Genomic DNA, 1,991 nt, shown 5'->3' with positions numbered 1-1,991 from the left:
AAAAAAAAAAAAAATCTCAGCACGTAACACCAAAGCATCATACCTGCTCCTCCTTCACCACACCCTCATCCCATTCCATCTCTTTCCAACTCTCCCTTGGTTTCTTCATACAATGGCATCAAAGCAATCCATGAAATTAAGATTTAAAAATCAGCTTTTTAGCATCATTCACTTGTTTATTTATTCATTAAATATTGTGCACCCATTGCACACCAACAAGATGTTTCTATTGTAATTACATCGCAATGATCAGGTTTCAAAAACCAAATGCCACATTCTATTAAGAAGTTGAGAGTTGAAAACATAAAATTGGTGAGTAAATTTACCAACAGGAAGTGAATTCGGGCAATTCTGTGTAGTGGATAGGATTTTGATGAGATTATGACCTTGTGATAAATCTTAGGTAGATAATAATTTGGGGTATATCTTAGCTGCTAAACCCAAATGCAAGAGCAAAAAATGTGTATACCTTGCTGATGTTTTTCCAAGATTCCTTTCTTCCACTACAGAATTGTTTTGTTTCACAAAGAAAACATAAAATTCCTTCTAGTGTGAATGACAGCAGTAGGGAAAGGAAATGTAAATTTGTCTTTTTTTTTTTTCAAAACAAATTAAAAATTAGGAGCCAATGAATTTCATAAGGACTGATATGGCAGTGTGCAATCCTACCAGCCCCAGGATCTCTAATCGCCTTCACTGACCTGACTGCAGACTAGAATTTTCCCAGAAGAAAGCAGATAGCATTGTAACTGATGTTCTCAGAACAGCATGGAGCTCAGCAAACAGGAGAATTCTGGTCCAGAAGCAGCTTGTGAAATCACATCCTACCAACCTTCACTAATGGAGGAGAACACCAAGGAAATAATAGCTTTGTGAGGGTCAGATTATAGAAAGAACTACAGCCAGGACAGGGAGCCCATACCTTCTCCAGACTATGAGGACACTTAAATTCTTTCCTGGGTGACTATGTAACCCAATAGCCAAACTGTTCAGCATAATGGAAACCAGGGCTCTCATGTAATCAGTTTCTCATCCACTCATCACCCCTTACATCCCTCTCACTCTGTCTATCCCCTACTCTCTCCTTTCTAAACTACTTTTTCCCCCATCAAATATATAGTCACAGACTATTGAAAAAGCAGTCTTGTAAATACTCCCTCAAGAGCTTTAGTGTATTGTACAAAGATTAAAAAGTTAAAAGTTAAGCTTTGTGCAGTGGCAGTATTGTAGCCAATGAGGTTTATCCGAGGTGCAATTATTGCTAACTAAAAAAGTTAAAAGTTAAGTGATGTAAGATTTACATAAAAGAATATTCTCAATGAAAAATGGTTCCTCCACTGCTTACGATTTCTACCATTAACGTCAGAGTTAAGGCAGAGTCCCTCTGATGAATTCTCTGTAAGAAATTATGATTGGTTTTTCAATTAAAAAATAATCCTCTTTTTTAAGAAAGCATACTCTGGATCTCCTGGATGACCATTACCTAGTCAAGTACTGCTGTGCAAATTCAGAGCCAGTATTTTTACTGGGATCCACAGTAATATTTTCATTGTCTCGGGCAAGTGAGGAAATGAGCAAGTGTTCAAGAAAGGTAAAAGCCAAATTATGTTAGAGAATCCTCTATGAACAACAACTGTGAGGGAAAACAAGGAAGAACTGAGTCATCACACAACAGGCAGGACAGGCATGTTATACTCAGGAGAAACCCAATGCCCATGGTCAGCACCATGCTCAAATTTTCTCAGCAATTCCACTTTCAGTGAAACCATATCATCTATCGTATTAAATTAGTGTACTTAATTTGAATTTTATGCACTTTATGTATTGTATTTAATTTGTAAATTTGTTTTAGTTTTATCTTTGTAGAAGAGCTACAAACGCGAGGTTTTTATAAGCAGTTTAATGTTTTTATGCATTCATGTAACAAACTAATAAACATAAGTCAACACAGGGCAGAGTCTATAAAATTTTATTTCTTAAAACGGGGTCTG

At 36.4% G+C, this 1,991-nt stretch overlaps 1 pseudogene; it reads left to right on the top strand.

Annotated features, from left to right (window-relative positions):
- The first annotated feature begins 1,204 nt into the window (after positions 1–1,204).
- LOC122488888 lies at positions 1,205–1,332 on the top strand (annotated as a pseudogene).
- Positions 1,333–1,991: the final 659 nt, after the last annotated feature.

This window comes from Prionailurus bengalensis, chromosome A2, assembly GCF_016509475.1.
Source record: "Prionailurus bengalensis isolate Pbe53 chromosome A2, Fcat_Pben_1.1_paternal_pri, whole genome shotgun sequence".
NCBI lineage: Eukaryota > Metazoa > Chordata > Mammalia > Carnivora > Felidae > Prionailurus > Prionailurus bengalensis.
Note: the sequence above shows the minus strand (reverse complement) of the source record. Positions and strands in the feature narration are given on the sequence as shown.